General features: G+C 41.6%; 1 protein-coding gene across 15 annotated transcripts in view; it reads left to right on the top strand.

Moving 5' to 3' along the window:
• Positions 1 to 25,537, top strand: part of ANO4 (anoctamin 4) — a 434,080-nt gene that overhangs the window by 64,149 nt on the left and 344,394 nt on the right. Inside the window, exons 1-2 of one of the 15 annotated variants that reach the window (XM_027542030.1) lie at positions 19,227 to 19,683; positions 21,544 to 21,610. The exons of 10 other annotated variants lie outside the window; for them this stretch is intronic. The gene's annotated coding sequence lies outside the window, so the exon portion shown is untranslated. 4 more of the 15 variants (XM_027542026.1, XM_027542028.1, XM_027542027.1 and 1 more) reach the window with 4 other exon arrangements.

The raw sequence follows: 25,537 nt of genomic DNA, 5'->3' as shown, positions 1-25,537 counted from the left end.
TCTTTTCTCCTTTCTTGACAGCTAGCTCATCCTTTCTTTCCATCTTTGGGGGCCTTTCTTCCTACAATATTGCCTTTATTTCCTACATCTCTGGTTTCTACCTTTCACTGTTCTCTTTGACCCATAAGCATCTTGTTTATGTTAAACTCATTACTGACTTTGTTTCTCCCTCTTACAATGCTCTTCCCTCCATCTGTCCAGTTACTATCAAAGTCTTTCAGTGTGGCTGATATAAAGTACCTATTCTTTCCTCTTTCACTACCAAAAAATACAGCTTCTGTAGTTCTCCCCTAACACCATGGATTCATTCCGGCATTTTCTAGTCTAGCCTTCCTTTAAAAAAAACTCCTTATTTGGCTCCTGTGTCATAGTATTTCTTTGCTTCTCTTTCTCTTTGCCCAACCTATAGTCACTTTCTCGAATCACTCCTTTTTGTCATGGAGGTTGGGGTGCAGAATGAGCACAGGTTTTGAAGCTAGGCAGATCTGGGTTTGAATTTCAGCTCTGTCAACACCTGCTATTTGACTTTAAACAATGCTTATCTTTGCTGAATGTCAGTTTCCACATCTGTAAATTGGGGATAATATACCTCACTTATAAATTGTTATAAGGATTAAGAGGATAATATGTATGCAGTGTCAACTGTGGTGACTGGTATTTTAGACTCTCTTTACTTTGCAGTTATAATGTGGACATCACCTAAGGTTTATTGAGGCATCCTCTTTTCCTGTGAAGTAATTAGCTGTCATTCTGTGCTGCAACTCCCAAATTTGTGTCAAACTCATCCCACCCTCTAGACTTATACTTCTGCCAGTCTGCTAGTCATCTTCACTGGAATGCTCCATGTAATCCCAGATTCAGCATGACTCTAGTTCTCAGTTTGTGGTTACTTCCTTGGTTAGTAGAATCCCAGTCTTCACAGTGGCGCAGAGGTTGGAGGTTCTCTGTCCTTCCTCCCTTCTATCCGGCCAGTCTGTGTATATTGAGCAGCTTATTAAGAACCATTTGCTGTTATCTGTACTGAGTATGCAACAGAGAGCAAAACAGGACCATCTGAAGCATGATGAGAAGGTCAAATTGAAGGAAATGTGGTGGGTGCTGGCATGATAAAGAACAGAGTGCGCTTGAGGGTGCTCCATAGTTCCCCACGGAGCTGGGATGGAGCAGTGGCCCAAGTTTAACTTCTCCCGCCCCACCCCATTTCCAACAGATCCTTTAAAGTTTGTTAAATATCTTATTTCCATCCCCTTTTCTATTCCCACTTTATCGTTTGTTCTGTCCATGTATTTCCGGGCATATTAGTTCTGGCTAAAATCACTTAGGAGTTTCCAAAGTCTCTTTTTAACCCATCTATCTTGCCAATTTACCTTCTAAGCAGCTGCTTAGGTCACTTCTAGAAGCACAGATCTGATCATCTCTCTCGCTTTCTTAAATATCTGTATTGGTGCACTCTTACACACACTCATACATAGTGTGTTTGGACTTGAAAGAAAGAGATGGGAATACCAGACCACCTGACCTGCCTCTTGAGAAACCTGTATGCAGGTCAGGAAGCAACAGTTAGAACTGGTCTTGGAACAACAGACTGGTTCCAAATAAGCAAAGGAGTACATCAAGGCTGTATATTGTCACCCTGCTTATTTAACTTATATGCAAAGTACATCATGAGAAACGCTGGGCTGGAAGAAGCACAAGCTGGAATCAAGATTGCCAGGAGAAATATCAATAACCTCAGATATGCAGATGACACCACCCTTTTGGCAGAAAGTGAAGAGGAACTCAAAAGCCTCTTGATGAAAGTGAAAGTGGAGAGTGAAAAGTTGGCTTAAAGCTCAATATTCAGAAAACGAAGATCATGGCATCTGGTCCCATCACTTCATGGCAAATAAATGGGGAAACAGTGGAAATAGTGTCAGACTTCATTTTTCTGGGCTCCAAAATCACTGCAGATGGTGACTGCAGCCATGAAATTAAAAGATGCTTACTCCTTGGAAGGAAAGTTATGACCAACCTAGATAGCATATTCAAAAGCAGAGACATTACTTTGCCAACAAAGGTCCGTCTAGTCAAGGCTATGGTTTTTCCAGTGGTCATGTATGGATGTGAGAGTTGGACTGTGAAGAAAGCTGAGCGCCGAAGAATTGATGCTTTTGAACTGTGGTGTTGGAGAAGATTCTTGAGAGTCCTTTGGACTGCAAGGAGATCCAACCAGTCCATTCTGAAGGAGATCAGTCCTGGGTTTTCTTTGGAAGGAATGATGCTAAAGCTGAAACTCCAGTACTTTGGCCACCTGATGCGAAGAGTTGACTCATTGGAAAAGACTCTGATGCTGGGAGGGATTGGGGGCAGGAGGAGAAGGGGACGACAGAGGATAAGATGGCTAGATGGCATCACTGACTTGATAGACGGGAGTCTGAGTGAACTCCTGGAGTTGGTGATGGACAGGGAGGCCTGGCGTGCTGCGATTCATGGGGTCGCAAAGAGTCAAACATGACTGAGCGACTGAACTGAACTGAACTCATTTCTGGACATGAACATGTAATAAACCTGATTTCTAGCAACATGCAGAAAACACCTATTATTTAAAACACTTCAGAAGTTGTACACATGGTCAGCCATTGCCAGCATTCTGTCATTAGAGAATGCATAGCAGCACCTTGTATGTCGCAAGCTTTCAAGATGGCCTGGATTTAAAAAGTCAGTCAATTAGTTGTTATACATCTGATGGATGTAAACTTGCCTCCGAGTTCACTGTGTATCAGGAGCTAAAACTGCGACCCCAACTTTCTCTTATTGGTGGGTAAAAACTGTTTTATTTTCATGGTGAAAAAAAATCTGTACCTATCAAGATTCAGTGTGGAAAAGAGGCTACTCTGGGTATTTTAATCAGAAAAAGGATTTTCTATGGAGGTTAGGGGTTATAAAATCAGAGGAGGGTTAGAAGAACAGGCAGAGGAAGAATGCACCCAATGTCTGCCTCTCAGGCCCTCCTAGGTGTCTGGATTCGAGAACCGGCTGTAGCTGTTCATGGATCAGGAAGCCAACGGCACTACTGTCTCTCGACTGCCTTTCCTCGCCAGAAAAATAATGGACTCTAGGATCGTGCTGCAGGAAAACCTTACACATCTGATTTTACTTGTCAAAGTGGATCTCAGTCAAAAGGTGTCAGGAAGGCATTCTTCATCTGCTTTCCACCTTCTGAGTTTCATAGAAGTGCATTGAATTAGTGGATCTGAATTCTTCTTCAGAGTCCTAGCTTCAGGGAGTCCGGAAGATAGATTTTGCCTTACCAGCCTCTGTATGAGAAAGGAAACTAGAAGGAATAGAAGAATCAGGATGAGCAGAGCATGCAGGGCATCCAGCTCCCTGGGTTCTGCATTGCCCACAGCCAGTGAAACCTAATGTTCAAATTGTGTGTGTTTTCATCACTGCTTTTCATGTCTTCCATCATCTACAATATCTGTCACTGGCAGATGCTTAACAGGTATTTGTTGACTGTATGAATGAACAAATGTATCCACTCCTGATCCAGTTCTCCTATCTTGCCATAACTGTAGCAGAAAAATCCTCCTGGCTGGTTCTAACTTCCTGCTGAAATCCTGCTCTTTTTTCCTGAAGCCCAGACAAGTGTTCCCTCTTCAGAGGGTCTCCTAAAACCCTCCAGGACCCTCCCAGTCTGTTGATGCTGCTCTCACCTCTGTTTTAGAGCTTATTCATTTGCCAACATCAGTTGTAGCTATGTATAGTTGATGCTTGAATAATGTGGATTTGAACTGCATCAGTTCAGTTCAGTCACTCAGTCATGTCTGACTCTTTGCGACCTCATGGACTGCAGCATGCCAGACCTTCTTGTCCATCACCAGCTCTTGGAGTTATCCAAACTCATGTCCATTGAGTTGGTGATGCCATCCAAACATCTCATCCTCTGTTGTCCCCTTCTTCTCCCACTTTGAATCTTTCCACCATCAGGGTCTTTTCAAATGAGTCAGTTCTTTGCATTCAGGTGGCCAAAGTATTGGAGTTTTAGCTTCAGCATTAGTCCTTCAAATGAATATTCAGGACTGATTTCCTTAGGATGTATTGGTTGGATCTCCTTGCTGTCCAAGGGACCCTCAAGAGTCTTCTCTAAAACCACAGTTCAAAAGCATCAATTGTTCAGCGCTCAGCTTGCTTTATAGTCCAACTCTCACATCCATACGTGACTACTAGAAAAACCATAGCTTTGACTACATGGACCTTTGTTGGCAAAGTAATGTCTCTGCTTTTGAATATGCTGTCTAGGTTGGTCATCACTTTTCTTCCGCGGAGCAAGCGTCTTTGAATTTATGGCTGCAATCACCATCTGCAGTGATTTTGGAGCCCCCCAAAATAAAGTCTGACACTGTTTCCATTGTTTCCCCATCTATTTGCCATGAAGTGATGGGACCAGATGCCATGATCTTAGTTTTCTGAGTGTTGAGTTTTAAGCTAACTGTTTCACTCTCCTCTTTCATTTTCATCAAAAAACTCTATAGTTCTTCTTTGCTTTCTGTCATAAGGGTGATGTCATCTGCATATCTGAGGTTATTGATATTTCTCCCGGCAATCTTGATTCCAGCTTGTGCTTCTTCCAGTCCAGCGTTTCTCATGATGTACTCTGCATATAAGCTAAATAAGCAGGGTGACAATATACAGCCTCGACGTATTCCTTTCCCGATTTTGAACCAGTCTGTTGTTCCATGTTCAGTTCTAACTGTTGCTTCTTGACCTGCATACAGATTCTCAGGAGGCAGGTCAGGAGGTCTGGTATTCCCATCTCATTCAGAATTTTCCACAGTTTACTGTGATCCACACAGTCAAAGGCTTTGGCATAGTCAATAAAGCAGAAATAGATGTTTTTCTGTAATTCTCTTGCTTTTTTGATGATCCACAGGATGCTGGCACTTTGACCTCTGGTTCCTCTGCCTTCTCTAAATCCAGCTTGAACGTCTGGAAGTTCACAGTTCACATATTGTTGAAGCCTGGCTTGGAGAATTTTGAGCATTACTAGCGTGTGAGATGAGTAAAATTGTGCAGTAGTTTGAGCATTCTTTGGCATTGCCTTTCTTTGGGATTGGAATGAAAACCGACCTTTTCCAGTCCTGTGGCCACTGCTGAGGTTTCCACATTTGCTGACATATTGAGTGCAGCACTTTCACAGCATCATCTTTTAGGATTTGAAGTAGTTCAACTGGAATTCCATCACCTCCACTAGCTCTGTTTGATGTGGTGCTTCCTAAGGCCCACTTGACTTCACATTCCAGGATGTCTGGCTCTAGGTGAGTGATCACACCTTCGTGATTATCTGGGTCGTGAAGATCTTTTTTGTATAGTTCTTTTGTGTATTCTTGCCTCCTCCTCTTAATATCTTCTGCTTCTGTTAGGTCCATTCCATTTCTGTCCTTTATTGAGTCCATCTTTGCATGAAAAGTTCCCTTGATATCTCTAATTTTCTTGAAGAGATCTCTAGTCTTTCCCATTCTATTGTTTTCCTCTCTTTCTTTGCTTTTATCACTGAGGAAGGCTTTCTTACCTCTCCTTGCTATTCTTTGGAGCTCTGCATTCAAATGGGTATGTCTTTCCTTTTCTCCTTTGCTTTTCAGTTCTCTTCATAGCTATTGGTAGGGCCTCCTCAGACAACCATTTTGCCTTTTTGCATTTCTTTTTCTTGGGGATGATCTTGATCCCTGCCTCCTGTACAATGTCACGAACCTCCGTCCATAGTTCTTCATGTACTCTATCAGATCTAATCCCTTGAATCTATTTGTCACTTCCACTGTATATACATAAGGGATTTGAGTTAGGTCATACCTAAATGACCTAATGGTCTAGAACTGCATAGGTCTACTTATACTTTTTTAAAAATAAAAATCCATGTAACACTGCAGGGCCATATGATCTGACTCCTCTGATGGGGAATTGTGGGTGCTGAGGAACCCTGTACAGAAGGCTGATTATGAATCATATATGGATTTTCAGTTGCCTCAAGGGTTGGCACCACAGCCCCTGAGTTGTTCAAGGGTCAGCTACACTCTTTTTTTTTTCAACCTGCCATTATTTGAACTTCAGGGTAACAGTGACTGTTGCATTCACTTCTATGTCACCCCCCACATGCTTACCTAAAGCTTCTCATCATTTTATCCTTTATTCCTCCTTTTCTCTAGACATAGCACCTCTAACTCTTCTGAAGACATTTATTTCACTCCTTATTTTCCTGCAATTACAGGTGAGCTTCGATGGTTTATACGTATAGCCACATCTCTGTTATTACTCTTCTACATAGGGACCTGCCTGCTCTTTTCTGAACAGATTGTTTTTTCTGTTTTAGACCTGGGCAGTAATAAAATATAACTGTAAAAGGGAAGGAAAAAAAAAATGATTTTTTGTTTGCTTTCAGCATGTTAGTGAAATTCACAGTGTATTCAGTGTTCTGGTTTGCTAGTCCTTGATGATGGAAACTATCAATGGAATGTTCCAGTCAATATAACATTCTAGTTGGAATTCTGAGTTGTCAGAACATGGCCATGCAATTTATCTGACCATTTGCCACAGTGAATTTCTTAGAACTTCTTTTGACTTTGTGCAGTTTATGGGAGTCCTCTTTCTTCCTCTTTTTCAATGGTTTGTTTTCCAGACGTATTTACTTAATAAGACAACTGAAATTCATAAAGGCTACCTAGTTGCTTAGTCTTCAAGAGAATTTTTTTTTTTTTTAATTAAAAGGAAAGAAAAAGTCTATTTAAGTTTTTAGGTTTCCAGCAAAATTGAGCAGAAAGTATAGAATTCCTGTCTGCTGTCTCTCCCACCTTGTCCCCACAGCTTACCCCACTGGTATATTTGTTACAATTGATGAACCTGCATTGACACATTATCACCCAAAGTCTGAGTTTACATTAGGGGTCACTCTTGGTGGTGTGGTCTGTGGTTTTGGACAATGGTATGAGACCATGTATCTGACAAGATCTTACAGAATAGTTTCACTGCCCTGAAAGTCCTCAGTGCTTTATCTCTTCTTACCTACTTCCCACTTAACCTGTGGTAGCTTCTGATATTTTTATTGTCTCCATAGTTTTGCTTTTTTCCCGAATGTCATTTAATTGAAATCATATAGTATGTAGCCTTTTCAGAAAGCAAATATCACAATAAAGGGAAATACACAATTTTTTGTTTCCTAGTCCATATAAAGGTTATGTTTACACTATTATCCATTAAGTGTGCAGTAGCATCATATTTAAAATGGGTATACCTTAATTGGAGAAGGCAATGGCAACCCACTCCAGGACTCTTGCCTGGAAAATCCCACGGACGGAGGAGCCTGGTAGGCTGCAGTCCATGGGGTCGCAAAGAGTCGGACATGACTGAGCGACTTCACTTTCACTTTTCACTTTCATATATTGGAGAAGGAAATGGCAACCCAATCCAGTGTTCTTGCCTGGAGAATCCCAGGGACAGAGGAGCCTGGTGGGCTGCTGGTCTATGGGGTCGCACAGAGTCGGACACGACTGAAGTGACCTAGCAGCAGCATACCTTAATTAAATTTCTTGCAAGAAAATGCTAATATCATTTGACAAATAAGGTTGCCACAAACCTCCAGTTTGTAAAAACAAGCAAACAATGAACTATCTGCAAACTACAGTGAATTGCAATAAAATTAGGTATCCCTGTGTCCACTTATGGTTCCTTCATGTCTTTTCATGGCTTGATAACTCATTCCTTTTTAGTGGTGAACAATATTCCATTGTCTGTACCAGTTTATTTATCCATTCACCTATTGAGGGACATCTTGGTTGCTTCCAACTTTTGGCATTTATGAATAAAACTGCTATAAATATCTACGTGCAGGCTTTGATGTGGATGTAGGCTTCTAACTCATTTGGGTATATACCAAGGAGCATACTATAATAGCTGGATTTTATGGTAAGTTTATAAGAATGTATTTAGTTTTGTAAAAAACTAGTCAACTATCTTCCAAAGTGGCTGTACCATTCTGCATTCCCACCTGCAATACAGACTTACTCTTGTTGGAGGTTCAAAGTGAAAGTGAAAGTTGCTCAGTCATGTCCAACTCTTTGCGAGCCCATGGACTATACAGTCCATGGAATTCTCCAGGCCAGAATACTGGAGTGGGTAGCCTTTCTTCAAGGGATCTTCCCAACCCAAGGACCAAACCCAGCTCTCTGGCATTGCAGGTGGAATTCTTTACCAGCTGAGCCACGAAAGAAGCCAAAGAATACTGGAGTGGGTGGCCTGTCTCTCCTCCAGTGGATCTTCCCGACTCAGGAATTGAACCAGAGTCTCCAAGCGACTCCTTAAAAATTCATAAATGGAAAAATCCATGTCTACAAAGTTGTAGAACGGTCAGTATATGGCCTAGTTCCATTTTACCAAAATATGAGCATGTCATAGTCCTTTAAAATGACCATTCTGCTTTATCCTCTCAGCGCAAATAATAGAACTCAAAATTGGTTTCAGAGCAATGAGGGGAAATGGTATAAAAAGCAGACTAGATGATCACATCTGTAGCACTGATATTTTGGCTCATTCTTGGTTTGTCTGTTGTGGATCAGCAACACTGGGAGGATGCAAATGTTCTGGCCTCCCCCCACCACCCCCAACAGCTGACTTGGCCAGGTGTCTGCAATGTCTTGAGTGGGCCTCCCTTACTGATATGGATGTCACCCGTTCAGCCATCCCAAAGGGAGATTAGTTCTTTAGGATGGCTAGTGCAGCTATTGGCAGGGGAAGGGGGTGTTATTCCAGTTCTTTGACTACATCATAGCTAATTTTCTATAAGGGGAGTAGGTGATGAAACTGAATAGTCCTCTGGCTGGTGTGGAGAGTCCATTGCAAGCCCCAGGTTTTGCCCTATGCCATCAAACCACAGCCCTTCTTGTAAGAATGCCTGTATGTTGAGTGTGGAACTGAACTTTTAAGGAACAGTAGCAACCCCAGTCTCAACAGTGAAATTCTCTACTTGGGCAGACAGGGCTATTTCCCCTCTGAACTTAAATGCTAGTGAAATCTCTCCAAGAAGCCCCTTCTGCCTGAGAGAATCAACAATCTTTCCTCTGCCTGACAATTCAAAGTAGAAAGGATGTTTGGAATGCTTCAATTATCTGCAAGATGCCCCAGTTAGTTGAATTACTATTAAAAATCAGGAGTTTCAGAAGTTGAAATCTTCATGGTTAATGCCTGTGGTGTTTTCTAATTTCAAAAAGGAGAATTTTTATATTTATACTTAAATGAGCTAATTAGAAATTAGCTCAGAGGGATTTTTTAATTTTCTGAACTGAAGGGTTTTTTTTGGCCAACGATATTTGAAGAATTCCCCAAACGTTCACTGAGCATTCATTGATGCCAGCCATTGTAATAAAGAGAGGTTAGAAAGAGGTGAAATATTCTTCCATTCCTCAGAGAACAGTCTAGTAAGACGTACATGAAAGCCCAGTCTTTCTAGAACCATTTATGTGAGAGTCTCAAGAGAAGGTTTGTCTCTGGGGATGCAAAGATGAATAAAACTCAAGACTAGGACTCTCCTGAAGGAATCAGATAATAACACAGTTATAACGCTGTGTAATCAGTGCTATCACTTGAGGACGATGAACTTTGTTAGAGGATAGGGCTTCCCTGGTAGCTCAGGTGGTAAAGAATCTACCTGCAATGTAAGAGATCATGGTTTGATACCTGGGTCAGGAAGATCTGCTGGAGAAGGGATAGGCTACCCACTCCAGTATTCTTGGGCTTCCCTTGTGGCTCAGGTGGTAAAGAATCCACCTGCAATGCCGAAGACCTGGGTTCGAGGAGGGAGTGTCAGGAAAAGCCTGGAAGAGGAGGGAGAGGCTTGGGTTGGGTCTTAGAGAATAAGTAAGAGTTCAGGAGGAATGGAGCTGGGACAAGAAATTCTAAACTTTGGGAAAAGGTTGTGCCAGGACCCTGACATTTTAAACAGATTGGTGAATGCTGGAACTGTGTTAGGGCTGCTTAAAATGTCAAGGTACAAGAGGAAGGTAAATGGGAGTGATGGAGGAAAAGTGGAAGAGTCCTGGGGGGCTCTCATGTAATAAGGGAAGGAGTGCACTTCATCCTGAACATGGTGATGAAGCAGAGAAGAGGTTTCAAGGGGAGAGGGCAAGCTGGTGTTTTCACTTAAAAATCCTCCGGTACCTGCAAAGGATGCCTTGGACACAGGGAGGTGCAAGGCAGGGAGACTGCTTCTGGAACTATTAAGCTGAGGGAAGAATTTGTAGCTAGGCTAGGGTAGTGAGAGTGAGGAGATGTTGGAGGAAAGGAGGCGATATGGACAAGATGAGTTAAAGCAAGGATGATGCTGAGATTTCTAGGTACCCTGTAAAGTGATCTGGGTGAAACAGAGACTTTATTTTTTGGGGCTCCAAAATCACTGCAGATGGTGACTGCAACCATGAAATTAAGACGCTTGCTCCTTGGAAGAAAAGTTATGACCAACCTAGATAGCATATTCAAAAGCAGAGACATTACTTTGCCAACAAAGGTCCGTCTAGTCAGAGCTATGGTTTTTCCAGTAGTCACATATGGATGTGAGAGTTGGACTGTGAAGAAGGCTGAGCGCTGAAGAATTGATGCTTTTGAACTGTGGTGTTGGAGAAGACTCTTGAGAGTCCCTTGGACTGCAAGGAGATCCAACCAGTCCATTCTAAAGGAGATCAGTGCTCGGTGTTCATTAGAAAGACTGATGCTAAAGCTGAAACTCCAGTACTTTGGCCACCTGATGATGCGAAGAACTGACTCATTGGAAAAGACTGATGCTGGGAAAGATTGGGGGCAGGAGGAGAAGGGGATGACAGAGGATGAGATGGCTGGATGGCATCACTGACTCGATGGACGTGAGTCTGAGTGAACTCCGGGAGTTGGTGATGGACAGGGAGGCCTGGCGTGCTGCAATTCATGGGGTCGCAAAGAGTCGAACATGACTGACCAACTGATCTGAAAGTGACCTGAATAGTCTTCCATGTAAGAGTTCAATAAATGTTAATTTCTTTGGGCAACAGAGTAGATAGTGATGCTCTTAAGTGGAGAAAAAGAAAGCTAGAGGAAAATTTGGGAGAAAAAGATGTATTTGGTATTGGGTCTCAGACATTTGTTCCTTTACAAAACAAAATAAAACAAAAAACTACATGTTTTTTGCCAGTGACAAATTCATATGGTCATTTGGTAGATTGGTGCAGTATTGTTAATTTAAAAATACTCTAATTTAAAACTATGTCTTTCCAGATGACTGGTGGAAAGTACGCTTCATATATTATACACGATTGCCATGATTATTTATTTATTAGGCCACCTCTTGGGCCAGGCTAGTCAGAAACAGTGATGATATGGTCAGGTTTGGGAGGATTTCTGTATTTTGCCTTTCCAGACAGCTTCTTGGGAGGAAAGATAAATTGTCTATGTTCCTGTGCTCCTGATAAAAAAAAAGCCATTTGTTCTAGTTAATGCTTTGGAAACCAAGGACCTTGTCAATTTCTTCTTGGGATCAGCTTGGACCAGAGTAATTTTAACATAAACTAAGGAAAGGAGAATGAAAAATAAGGATCCAGTAAACCTCCTGACATCAAATAAACATAATTTAACTTTTTTGCTCAGTGTTTCATTTCCAGTTTTGTGAGTGAAGATCATCGTGCCAATCTTGGTAATTCCTATTTCTAATGCAAGTAGGAGTTAAACATTGATTCTAGGTACCCCTTGTCCCTGGATAGCATTTTAATGTCTGTTAATGAGTGTTACATATTAATTAAATACCTATAATAAACTGGAACACTGTGGTATTACCCTGAATACCATATTAATTGCAAGGTATCATTCCCTTATAAGAGTCATGATAACTGGGATTTTGTCGAGATGGAGAGAAACATGGGAATAGTTGTACAAATACTGGTCATGCTGTAAATATTCAAGAAGTGGATACTGAGTGTATATTGTGTTCTGGACATTATGTTAGGCTCTGGGGACACAATGAAAAGCACAAGAACAGTCTTTGCTGGAGAGGAACATATGTTATATTGCAGAGGACAAATAGGCAATCAAATAAATGGTAACAGATGGAAGTAAATGTTGTCAGAGGTAAATGATAAGAGTGAAGGAAGTAATGTGCTGAGAAAATGATAGACAGGGTCAAGGAAGCCTTTCCAAGCAGCCATGCCAGGATCTAAAGAAAAGGATGAGGCAGAGGAAACCCATACTCAGTCCCTGGGGTGGGAATGAGCTCTGCAAGTTCAAGAAACAGAAAGAGGGCCATGACTGGGGTGTATGTAGATACTGTAGAGTGCGGGAGACATGGCTTTTTTTTCTCTGATCAATCATGGTAAGGCTTATTAGAGACTTTGAAATGAAACAGATGTGTATATACTACAACTAGATGTATATTCCATCTCATTTAACACTGTAGTGAGTTAAGTGTTGTTCCTTCCATTTCCTAGAAGAGGGAACTGGGTATCAGGGAGCAGATCTACAGAGCTAGGGCCCAAATCAGGGCCGTTCCACTCTCCCACTGCACCCTAACTGCAGACCAGCAGAACTGGAGCAAGGCACTTGGACTGATTAAGTGCTGAGTCATTGGACTCCTTGGCTGGCTTCCCTTAAATTATGTGATGGCTTTGGGATATTAACAATTATCAAACAATGACGACAGCAGTGGTGATAACAATACCTCCCACTACATACATTATAAGTACTTTACCACGCAGTTCGTCATTTGTGGCTTAGAAGAACCCTCAAAGGTAAGCAGGACATATTTTATTTTTCTTTAGGTTAAGAAATTAACCTGAAGTGACACAAGACAAGGTTGGGATTTGGCTCTTCTGATTCTAATCAAGGGCCCTTTCCTTAAACCAGAGAAACTCCTGATTGAAAGAGGACATAAATATGGCTCATAAGCTTGTCGTCCTTCAGACTTCCAGAAAACAAATATGTGCTTTTTTTTTCAAAGTGCTTTTGATTGTGAATAAGAGGCATAAAATATAGACTTCCTCTCATGGGTTTGTTGAGCTTCTATTGTGTGTCAAGCACTAGGACTATCAAAGGAGTATAGTGAAATAGGTTGAAATTACTAATTTAGCACAGTGTTTCTTACCCTGGGATGCAGGACTAGAAAAAATGCTCTGGAAATAGAAAGGAAGAAGTAATTAAGTCCCTTTGGGGAATTTGGGGATGACCTCACCAAGATGGACAGTGAACCAGGCCTTGAAGGATGAACATTTGGCTTTCTCTAGGAGGGAAGCAGGAAGATTATTCTAGGAAAAACAGATAAGAATACCACGATAAAAGAGTATGGTGACTCTGAGGAATAGGCACTCATTGACTGTATCTGGAGCATGGAATATGTAGGAAATAATTACGGGAAAAGAGGCTGTAGATGGAGGCTGTTTGCAGAGAGCCTTGAATGCCAGGCTCAGGTGGTGCTGTACTTGGCTTGACCATCCCAGGTTTACTAGTAAGGGGATGATGTGATTGTATTTTCTGTGTTTTAGAAAACGAGTGCCATTGGCAAAGGGCAATGGAACTGGAACAGAGGAAAGGCTAGAAACTGTTGTAGCAGTGAAGGAGAAAGATCAAAGCCCTGAATCAGTTGTAATCCCTAATTATGTGTTGAAGACATAGGGCAGTAACCTTGGGACTGAGGGACTGATTGGCTGTGAAGGCACACTGATTGTGTTTTAAACATACACACCAAGAGCTGCGTTGGTACACAGACACATGCTCCTTATTTTGGCCTCCCTACTTAGCCCAATTCTCCCTGACTCTTTAACGCATCTATTGATTGTTTTTTTATCCTCAAAAAAAGGAGAAAATGTTATAAGACTGTAATCTTACAGATTCTTTCTATATGATTTGATCTTTGATCCCATAGGAATCTTCTGGCTGAGAAATGGTGAGTGCAATCAAATTTTTGAAGAGTTGGATGCTGTGACAATATTTATGTCCTGCATATTATTTATTTGGAACTGTTGTTGCAAATTTGAAAGCCCGCCTACTAAGCACTTTGGGGAGATTATTCTCAGCCAGTGACCTCTGGTAGGGAAACATTAGCAGAGCAACTTGTTCTCTCTCTGTTTCAGGCCTCCTGCTGAATGCTGAAGGAGAATTTAGATATTAGATAAAGGACTATAATGTTTCTTTCAGATCCCACACATTTCTAAAATACTCTTTCCTTTCACTTTTTTTTTTTTTTTTATTAACTGAGGACCACTCATCCTGGCTTTAAAATGTAATGTAGGGTCATAATTATTTAAAAAATCAACAAATACAGTTTGCTTGCTCTTTAATTTTTAAATTATAAGCATCAATAATTTATTTTGGTTGCAGAGAAGGGCTACATTTAATCTCTGAAGTAAAATGAGTTTTTCTGCTTTAGTTTGAATTTGTTTCATTCTTCTTTCACCCAAATACATGTAACACCATAGGAAGGGTCCCCAGATAATCTCTACATTCAGTCAAAAACATCTGCGGGGAGTCTTCCATGTTCGTATCAATGTTTCCATGGAAGAGAGGCAGCATTTTGAGGCTATTCTGGTGGTTCATATACTGACATTGCCACTTGCAAAAGCTTTCAACTCCCTGTATCTCAGTTATTTCAATTAAGATGAAATTCATGTCCTGTGAGTGCTGTGAAGACTAAAAGAGGTATAAAACCACTGCAACAAAGTCTGGCACAAATGAAGTTTCAGTAAATATTAGCTCCTTTAAACACCAGTTTATAGAAGTTAGGTAAGAGAGGTGCAGGCTTTACTTTAGGGAGATTATAACTTAGTTTTCAAAATCAGTGATTGGCAGGATATTGTTTAAAATTCCTCCTTTTCTATTGATCTGTGCGTCTGTTTTGATGCCAGTACTATAGTGTTTTTATTGCTACAGCTTTGGTATATAGTCTCAAGCCATGGGGTGTGATGCCTCCAGTTCTGTTCTTCTTTCTCAAGATCGCTTTGCCTATTTTGTATTTCCATACAAATTTTTGGATCCTTTGTTCTAGTTCTGTGAAAAATGTCATTGGTATTTGGATAGGGATTGCATTGAATCTGTAGATAAATACAATATGTTATCACTTATATGCAGAATCTAACAAATGAATGAATATAATAAAATGGAAACAGATTCACAGATATGGAGAATAAACTAGTAGTTACCAGTGAGGAGAGGGTAGTGGAGAGGAGCAAAATAGGGGTAGGTAGGGGACTAAGCGGCACAAACTCCTATGTGTAAAATATAATCTTCAAGGATATATTGTACAGCACAGGAAATACAGTCAATATTTTATAACTTTAAATGGAGTATAACCTATACAACTTTTGACTCACTGTTGTACAACTGAAACTAATAGAATATTGTAAATCAACTGCACCTCAATAAAAAAGAAAATCCTTGATTCTCATGTCTCTTGTTAAGTGTCTGATGTCAAAAACAGAATTACACAGCCATTTATCTCCTTGGTAATCTAGGAAATAGGTATGTTTTTACTTTTTCTATTCAGATTGGTTACAGAGAGTGGAATCCAGTATCAGTGTTAAAGACTGAGCTTGAAGAATCCTTGACTTTCAGGATTAATACAGCTCTGTCAGCGAGCTCAGTTCAGTTCAGTCGTTCAGTCGTGTCCGACTCTTTGCGACCCCATGGACTGCAGCATGCCAGGCCTCCCTGTCCATTACCATCTCCTGGAGATTACTCAAGCTCATGTCCATTGAGTCGGTGATGCCATCCAACCATTTCATCCTCTGTTGTCCCTTTCTCCAAGTCATCGAGCTACTTGGAAGCAAATTTCTTGAAAGAGCTTTGTTTTTTTCAAATAAATGGCAGGTATATGTATGTAATTCAAATTATCTCGTAGTCTGTTTTTAAAAAGGCATTAAATCATACTAGTGCAGAATTTTAGCCAAATTCTCTTGTCCATTGAAATGGCCTACTAACATTTAAGTACTGTTACTCCAGTGAGCAAGATACAGTCCCTGAAACTGTTGTAGTTTAAATTGACTTGGATAAGTATTTTGTGATTTAAAAAATTAATTGTTGCTACAATTAATTTAAACAGTTGTTGAAATGGGAGGTATTTCTGTCTTTTGAGGAGGTAGGAGTGAAGGCCAAATTTTAAAAATTAATTGCATTTGAGTAAGTGACTGCGGAATACTTGTTTTCGTTGACCCAATTGTTATAGAGATGTGCAATTATTTAATCAGCTAAGTAATTTGTACTTTTGTAGTCTTATCATTTTCATGCTTCATTGTAACTCTATGTACTCAAGGTATTGAACCTGTTCCATAAACAGTATTAATCTCAATTACTTTGGTAGCTTTAAATAATATTCCCTTATTAAATAGGTTCTTTGTTATGCTGTCCATGTTTTTGCAGCATCAGAAACTGTTGATGCTGATAAAAGCAAACATTCAGTTAAAAAACCTTTTCATACTTTAATTAATTAAAAAAAATAAATGGTGCATTTATAGTTCTCAAATGATGTTGGTTATGGAAAACACCTTATTAGTCTAATTTAGAACTTTGAGTCCAAAATCCAACTTCATGGCTTGGCTTTATCTAAGGGACATTAAAACAGTAGAACATTTTCTGTCGTGGCAAGAATTGCAGTATTGAAATTTTGAAAAGATTTCATTTAGTCCATGGAACTATAAACTTCTTGAAGGCAGGACCCACTGCTTTTATTTCTGTGCTGCCTGATCATGTGGTTAAAAGTTTGCAATTAGAGTGGAACTGAAGTGAATAACACAACAGAATTTAAGACTGAATCTCCCAGGCAGGTTTTCCTTGTATAATATACATAGGATGAACCTGATGAAATCAACTTTTTTTTTCATTTCAAAAATTTCATTTTATTCTGTTCATCTTTGTGGAATATTTTTATGGCTTCCTGCTGTAACTCATTTGAGTAGTGAGTTAACTGTTTCCTTGGAATTTAGCCCTTTTCTTTTTTCCCCTGCAATTCTGCTTAAAAAAAATTTTTTTTTGAATGTTTATTTTTTTTCCAAACTGTAAACTTTTTATTTTGTATTGCTGCTGCTGCTGCTAAGTCGCATCAGTCGTGTCCGACTCTGTGCGACCCCATAGACGGCAGCCCACCAGGCTCCCCCGTCCCTGGGATTCTCCAGGCAAGAACACTGGAGTGGGTTGCCATTTCCTTCTCCAATGCATGAAAGTGAAAAGTGAAAGTGAAGTCGCTCAGTCGTGTCCGACTTTTAGCACCCCCATGGACTGCGGCCCACCAGGCTCCTCTGTCCTTGAGATTTTCCAGGAAAGAGTGCTGGAGTGGGGTACCGTTGCCTTCTCCGATTTTATATTGGGGTATAGCCAATTAACTATGTTGTGGTAGTTCCAGGTGAATAGCAAAGGGACTCAGCCTTGCACATACATGTATCCATTCTTTTCCAAACCCCTCTCCCATCCATAGTGCTTCCTTTTACTTGGCAGTATTCAGGCTTCCCAAAGCTAGCTTGAGTCTGGGTTCAGATTGCAACACAATGTCCAAATGATCCTTTAAGTTGTAGGAAAAAGCTGACATAAAATTAAAGACTCTATCATGTACACCACCTGAAAACAAACCAACCCAGCCACATTTGTGTCTTCCTGTTAACTCTTGGCTAGTACAAAGAGCTAATATTTCTTGCAAAGATAAAAAGATGACCCAAGACAGTTTCCCCAAGTTAAACAGTTCTGAAGTTTTACTGTGGGATCCAATTCAACTGGCATTTAACTCTAGAACCAACACCCCAATTTAATTTAATCACCACAGACATAGAGTCTCCGAGAGTCATACATGACGGAAGTGACTTAGCAGGCACGCATGCATAGCCAAAACTGAATGAGTACATATAAACTGAGTTTACAGTTCAATATTAAAATAGAATGGGAAGAAAGGCAGGCATAAAAAGTATAATATCCTTTACTTGTTAGTCAGTACTACAGAATTCACTCATTTGCCTGTTTTATTAGTCTAGCTCAGAGTTTTTCAAACTTTTGTGTGCCTATGAACTATTGTACAGGTCAGTTCAGTCACTCGGTCATGTCTGACTCTTTGCAACCCCATGGGCTGCAGCACGCCAGGCTTCCCTGTCCATCAGCAACTCCTGGAGCTTACTTAAACTCATGTCCATCAAGTCATGATGCCATCCAACCATCTCATCATTATACAGGTATTTTTACCCAAATCCACGCATTCTGTCTTATAGATGATATAAGAAACCTCAAAAAGAAATGTCACTATCTTTATAAACTGTCTCTAATAAGTACTTCTATCTATATATTATATTAGAAAATTTATCAAAACTGAGAAGATTTTAGAGAGACCTTTAACCCATTTCTGTCTAAAAGTCTCACTTGTGAACCTGGGATCCAGGTCCCTGGTATTTCATCCTGTGTCTTGGGCATGAGGCAGTTCATGGTCCAGCGTGTCATCATCGTACTCATGGTGACTTCTGTGCTCACATCATCAGGGCTGTCTGGTCTGTGAGATGCCGTTAGATATCATTTAGGATGGGTTTCAAGGCTGGCTTCTTGCAGAGATGCTGTGGGATGCTTAAGCAAACTTCCTGATTGGTTGGTATAACTATGGGGCTTTGGGTCTTATTTTTAAAAACAAAGCAAATATTATCAGCAACGGGGCAGAGGAGGAGAAGATGCCAATCCTGCCCAACTCTGGTGGAGGCAGGGGGCTGTCCTGCCTCGCTGAGAACGGGCTGTTATCCACTGCTCTCTTGTCACACTGACACGGCCCCCTGGCTGGGCTGATTGGTCGCTGGCAATAACTGATGGGGAATTCTGATATTCTAGCCGGTAGTTCCTCACACTCCAAAGAGGTGCCTTCCCATCTCTCTCTTCACCTTCCGACCCCGGCCTTGTGCTCAGCCTCCCCCCACCTCGCCGCCCCTGCCCCGGTGGCGGGGAGGAGAGCCCTGGGCGTGATGCTCTGAAATCCACCAGGCTGATCGCGCTCCAGCTCGCCCTCGGGAGAGTCCTGTTCCCGACTTCTCAGGGCTTTTACAGCACAAACAACTGCATGCGGGCCCGGGGTGGGGGAGGCTGAGAAGGACTTGTGTATGTTGGTTTTCTCGTCTTTCATCACTTTGTTGGCCTCATCCGTTGCCTAGATCTCCGCGGTGGATTTCTTTCTGTCTAAGACTCTGAGGAAGGATCCCTTCTCCTTCTGTTGACTCTTTCTATTTTTATGGTAAGTGCTTGCATTCAATGAGCAGCCCTGCTGCAGTGAAGTGAACGCTTAGCTAGCTCGCTCGCTTCCTAGCTAAGCTTAGTGACCTTCTCTCTGCGTTTCTCTAGTGTTCTTGGGTCCATGTCTGGGGGTGGGGAGTGGGGATCCAGCTGTTGAAAATGCTGGAGGGTCGTTTGTCTGGCTTGTTTGTCTTTTTGTTTTGTTTAATTGTTTCCATAAACGGAGCTCTTCGGCTGTGATGGAAACATAAGCACTCTCTCTTTGTCCTTGAAGCGGCAGCCAGGGAGATGCGAGCATGATGGTAAACTGCAGCAGTGTGCAGGGGATCCGGGGAGGGCGACGGACAAATCTGGGGGCGAGATGAACCCTCGGCGTGCTCAGGTGCACTCTCTCCGAATCCGGAAGGGCCGGGCTGATCGGCCCACCTAGCGAACTGTTCCATCTTTCCCGGAGACGACGGCACACGTGTGAGTTATGTCGGAGTCGGCTGGGGGCAGCGGCGCCTTAAGCACCTGCCTGTGGGTCCACACCAGCCCTGCGTCTTTCTCGTGGGCTTTACAACTCGGGTGGTAACATTGGCGGCGGCGGGAGGACCCCTGTGCCGGCGAACGGAGTAGACGGCATGACCTCATTGCTTTTTCCCTTTGGAATTTCAGGGTGCCTGTTCTGCAGACGGGTCTCTTCCCATCCTCTTCCCAGGGTGGTGGGGCAGTGAGAAGAGGCACGTTTTTTTTTTGAGTTGACAACATAGTTTCAATCTTCCTCTTGGTAGATAAAAGGCTTGGAGGCTGTTAGAATGGTTAGACTTTGCTCACGGAATATAAGCAGGGTTGGAAGGAAGAACGTGCGTGTTGCGCTGACATCAGGCCAGCTGTTTTGTTGCAGGGCATTTACTCTTAGATTCGTGTTCTGATTTTTCACCTGGTCTCTGAGGCTGGTGGCTCCGGCACCACAGCTTCGGGTCAATTATTGTCAGCCCCTGGAAGTCCAAAGGAAACACATCGTGAACACAAAGTACAGCTCTATCTTGTGGAACCTGGCATTAAAGGGGAGTCTCTTCTCATAGGGAGATGTCTGTCTTGTCGTTTTTTTTTTTTTTTTTTTTTTGGTAGCAGGTGTCTTGGATTATTTTGGTCACCACAGCATTCCAAAGAATAAGCTTTGCAGTTCTCATTCTGCTCCTTATTTTCCAGTCTTGGACTGGAGATGGGTTATCTTACTTGATTTTGTGTGGGTTTTCTGATTGTGGTTCACTTAACTCTAGGGAGGGGGAAATGTGGGGTGAAATTTCTGGTCTTTCTCCCTGTTGATTGGGAGTTTGGAACGGAAAGTTGCTTGACTGGCTTGCTCTTTCTCACCACTTTTATTTCTACCCTCAGTGTGGATTTGTCTTAAAATAGTGGTGATGACATCAGACATATGCTTTTATCTTATTCCCTAGGTACATTTGGTTGGTTTTGGTGGAGGGTTCTTTAAATACATGAAAGCATATATTAAAACAAAGAACAAGAATTTATAGATGTTTACATTATATCCCAGCTTCACAGTGAAACCAGCAAATAGGATAACAGCAACAAATTAGGATCCTTGCATACTGTAACCTCTGAATCATTAAATAATGCTTGAAATACTTTCATCATTGTTTGCATTAGCTTTCTAATATCCATACCTCCCTACACTTAGTTATGGCTGGGAGAAATGTTGTCATTTAACTGGCTGACTTCTCTGCTTCCTTTGATTCTAATGTTTAGTTGTTGACTTTCAACTCTACTGGTGTTTTCTTACTTTGCTTAATTATTTCCCCTCCAATTGCAAGGATTTTTATCAGGTGCTTGGCAACTCAACTTGATGTATTCATCAAGATGGAAAGAGTTATAGAGTCAGCTTGGGTGTCTTGGAAATAGACCCTGCATTTCACAAGACAGGCCATTTCAGATGCATTTAGAAATCTTTTGTTTTAATTAGTAGCAACATTAGCTTTGAGAGAGAATGCTGTGGGCGTTCTTCATTTTACTGAGCAGAATATTCATCTGTGCCATCAGAATTGTATCTGTGTAGCATATTCACAAGTGTATTGTTTACTTGTTGTGTACATATTTTCCGTATTTGTAGCATGCTCATTTAGAGGAGAGGAGAAACATTTCTGAGGCTCCGCTTTGCATTCTCCAGCTAGGTTTTTTGTTTTTTTGTTTTTTTTGGTAGGGATTTCCCCAATGATTCCACACCCCTCCTCCAGATAATGCCTTTGGGAATTTCTCTGAATTGGGAGAGTGCATTCTTTGTGTTTGCTTGTCTCAGAGCATGAAGTTAGGTTAATTCTTTTGCAGGGTCCCTGAAGGCAGCATATACAACCACTGCAGGAAACACTGGTAAAAGCTGTGCTGAATGGAGCCGGTAACTCTTAGCCTCTTGGTGTGATGTAGTCACTGCAACATTTTGTGTGTGTGTGTTTTTGTTTAGCTGCTATGTCTTGCAACCAATTTTGCTTGCAACCCTAGCAAACTGTATTTATTTGAAATGGGTCTAGAAACACCTAGATAGATATAGATACAGTTACTCATACAAGTCATTAAAACAGTGCTTTTACTGTTTCTTTTGATGATGATCTAATTTGAAACCTATAGCTTATATTCTGAGTCAGTATTTTCCATTTTTTATCTTTCTGCTTTCTTTCCCGCTTCTGCTTTATGTTTCTATGCATGGACACGCATTATGTGTCCACCTGTAAACTCAATAACGATTGTTTGATTAATGAAGAGTTGGTTGACAGCTTCTCTTCCAGTAACCAAACTCTTGTGCTCAACCTGTAATCATGTAACTGAGAGAAGAAATTGTCCCTGTTAGTATAACTATAACCACATGTGTCTGTAGGCCTTCTTGTCATTGAAACTACTTTCCATAGTTGATTACTAGGACCAGAAATAGAATCACTTTTGCATTTTAATTAATGACATTCTAGATTTGTCTAGGTTGGAATGCCCTCAAATCTTGACATGTTTACTACTTAAAAGGTCTTTTGGTAAAGAGGGGGCGTTTATGGATGATACAAAATAAAATCACTTGATTGTGATTTCTTGGAAATTGAATGAACTATATCATTAAGGATGTTAGCTGAATTTTCCTGTGGCTTTTTAAAATATAATTAAGGTGACATATTCTTTTACCATCTCTCCATGAGCCCCCCCCCCCTTTTTTTAAAGAGTAAAAAGAACATATAACTCCCACATAAAGCTGCTTAGAGGGAGAACCATTTTTTAACAGAGATTCAAAACCACTTCCAACACCAGCTATGGTGATCTACTTTGAAAGGAACTTGCTAGTCAATTGGCAACTCAGACAGATTGCATAAAAGAGGAGAGATTCTTCATGAGCTGTGTTGAAGACTGCATTTTTGATCTGTCTCCCTTCTAAATTCATCTAGGACTATAGTCACTAGGTCAGCTTTGCAGAAAAAAAACCATGTACTTAGGAGCTTAATAATCTACCCACACTGTCATAAATGTTTATGTTGCAAGTTATATCTCTTGGGTAGTAAAGGGAGTTGGCAGAATTTTGGAGGAGAGTCAAATCACAGCCTGAAAATAATGTAAGATGAAAGGGGAAAAATTCCTCCCCATACTTAGCATGAATTCTCTACTCTGGCTGCTGGCCTTTAAGTCTGAAGAGTCAAGAAACTGTTAAAAATACATAATGACAGGGTTGGTGGGCCTGTTCTCTAATAGAAATCTCTGACCCTTAACTAGGCATCTGCTGAGTGACCTTTTGGCTTGCAGCCATTCTTATAGGAAGCAGACATATTGTCATACAGCAGGAATTCACTTACATTTTTCCCATTGGTCTCCCACTGGGGACCTCCTGTGAGTGTCAGAGAGGGAACAGTGTCTGGACACCATTAGAGACCACGGGCAGTCCCAGCAGGATGTCTTCAGGACCCCAAGTGCCTGTCTGGTCTCAGCCACGAACTGGCTGTCAGACTCAAACTCATAATTGGGCTTGGAGAACCAGATAATCTGAAAAGTGAAAGTGAAAATGTTAGTTGCTCAGTTGTGTCTGACTCTTTGTGACCCCACAGGCTGTAGTCTGCTAGGCTCCTCTGTCCATGGGAGTTCCCAGGCAAGAATACTGGAGTGGGTAGCTGTCCCCTTCTCTAGGGGGTCTTCCTGACCCAGGGATCAAACTCAGGTCTGCCACATTGTAGGCAGATTCTTTACTGTCTGAGCCACCAGGGAAGCCGCAGATAATCTGAGGGCTCTCCCAATCACTTAAAAATCATGAACTGTTGTTCCAGCTCTGTTTTTTAACTAGATGGGTGATTTCTAAGGCAATTGACCCAGATGAGACATTCCTGGGGGATGGGGTGAGCTGTGCCTTCCCTCAACCCTACAAGACCCCAGCATGTCATGACAGTGACACGATCATCAGAGTTACTCAGAAACATGTGCTGATGTTGATCCTTCATGATCAGGGCTTATGTGGGTATGGCGACTACCTGCTGCCCCGGGGACACCTTGAAGTACCTCTCCTTGTCATCATAAGGGACCTTGAGGAGTATCTTACCTACCGTCTGGTTTCATAGATAAGAAAGCTAAAGTCCCGGGAAGTTAAGTCACTACCACAGGAGAGATCCGGTCAACACCTGGGCAAGACAGTTGAGTCAATGTGGATAGATTTACTGAGACACCAGCTCCACTCCTGGTGCGGGGCCCCTTCCACGATACACAGCTGACACTTACTGTGTCATCCTTTGCTCACAAAACTGCTTTGTGACATCTAACTCACTGCTGTCCATTATTTCTGGGGTTATTTCATGCAGATTACGTGGCTGTGCCAGTCAGAGTGAGTCACATCAAGCAACTGTTTATGGTCACGTGTTTATGCTTGTGCGGAAATGCATTTTTTATATTGAAACTGCTTTTCTTAAGAACGTTTCAAGAATTCTAAAAATATTATGCTTGATTTCCCACCCCCTGGGCTTCAGCTGTTTCTGTTCAGTTGAGGGGGTGTTGTTTATGGATCAGTTCCTTTGTCTATTTATTTACTCCAATATTCATTGAGCACCTGACGTGTCCACCCTAGTGCCAGGCAGTGGGGACCTCCTGGTGACACAGCTGGATGCTGCCATTGTTCTGAGGGCGTTCAGTTTAGTGATGCTTCATGGAGTTCATCATCTCTTGACTTTTTCAGCCAGTGGCCTGCTTACTGTTTCATAACCGTTTCTGAAAGAGCCCAAGTTGAGAAACAGTTTGCCTGGGCAGTTCATTCCTGTGATTATTCCACTGAGAAGTTCTTCTCATAAAAAAGCACCTTTTCTGTCATTGCAAGGTATATCTTTACCATTTTCCAAAATAGTATTTTTAGCTTGTGATTTTTGTTACCTGATTCAACAAAAGAGATTAATTAGCTGAACTTGTTTGTGCTGTTGTTGGGATTCACCAAGATGACTGTTCCATTTTTTGGCAAAACTAGCCTGATTTCCTGGAATTGTAAATTCATAGTCTGGATAGCACAGTGTCCATGGAACTAACTGTAGGTTAAAGACCAAACTCCTTAGCCTTGTATACTAGGCCTGTTATAATGTACAGCCATTGCTTCTTATTCTGCAACTCCCCTAGAACATTCCAGAAATACCAAAACATTTGTAGTGCTCCGAAGTAAGGAGCTCTCACTTGCCTCTGTGCCTTTGCACATGCTATTTCTCCTGAGACTAACTTTCAGGACAATCTCAGACAACATCTCCCATGGAAATTTTTTGACACTTACCACTTTTACTGAGCCTTGTGCCCAAAGCTGAGCTAGGTAGACCCTGTCTGTCTTCTTACATACCTCGTAGGACTTGATATAGACATCATGCTGCTACTGCTGCTAAGTCACTGCAGTCATGTCCGACTCTGTGCGACCCCATAGACAGCAGCCCATCAGGCTCCCCCGTCCCTGGGATTCTCCAGGCAAGAACACTGGAGTGGGTTGCCATTGCCTTCTCCAATGCATGAAAGTGAAAAGTGATAGAGAAGTCACTCAGTCATGTCCGACTCCTAGCGACCCCATGGACCACAGCCCAGTAAGCTCCTCCATCCATGGGATTTTCCAGGCAAGAGTACTGGAGTGGGGTGCCATTGCCTTCTCCGATAGACCTCATAGGACTTTATAAACTATTATTATAATTCCTTGTCTACTTGTGTCTCTCCCAAGTAGACAGTTTGTTCCTTGAGGCATGGACCATATTTTCATCTCTATACCCTAAGGCCCAGGAGAGTGACTGCTGAATAGCAGATATCCAGTAATTCTTGAGTCAGGGACTGAGCAATAACAATAATTCTTGAG

This window comes from Bos indicus x Bos taurus, chromosome 5, assembly GCF_003369695.1.
Source record: "Bos indicus x Bos taurus breed Angus x Brahman F1 hybrid chromosome 5, Bos_hybrid_MaternalHap_v2.0, whole genome shotgun sequence".
Taxonomy (NCBI): Eukaryota; Metazoa; Chordata; class Mammalia; order Artiodactyla; family Bovidae; genus Bos; species Bos indicus x Bos taurus.
This window is presented reverse-complemented; position numbering and strand designations above follow the sequence as displayed.